The following is a 425-nucleotide window of genomic DNA, read 5'->3' as shown; positions in this document are numbered from 1 at the left end:
AGTTAACATTATAAATTGAAAAAATTTTTATTGGAAATACAAAAAATTTAAATTTTTAATACATTTGTTTTGTATTTATTATATAAAAAATTTAAAACCTTTCACTAATGATAAATTTATCATCTGCTTTAGGACATGTGTTAGCTAAACCCATTAAAAAAATACTCTAGTTAAGAAAATTTAAATTATCACGTAAGAATCAAGTTTCTCTAAAACAAAAAAAGCTAGTAAAATATATTGTCTAATTACTTTATTTTAACTCAAAGTTGTGAGACTCATATGATAAAAAAAGATAAAATTAACATATTAATCTTTTATTTTATTATCTTACCTAATTTAAAAGATCTTTTTCACCATTTAAATATTGTTATAATGGATCTAGCAATATCAATTAATTAAATTTATAATTAACTCAAATTTAACCA

The sequence above is a fragment of the Arachis duranensis genome, chromosome 4 (genome assembly GCF_000817695.3).
Source record: "Arachis duranensis cultivar V14167 chromosome 4, aradu.V14167.gnm2.J7QH, whole genome shotgun sequence".
NCBI classification, from domain to species: domain Eukaryota; kingdom Viridiplantae; phylum Streptophyta; class Magnoliopsida; order Fabales; family Fabaceae; genus Arachis; species Arachis duranensis.
Note: the sequence above shows the minus strand (reverse complement) of the source record.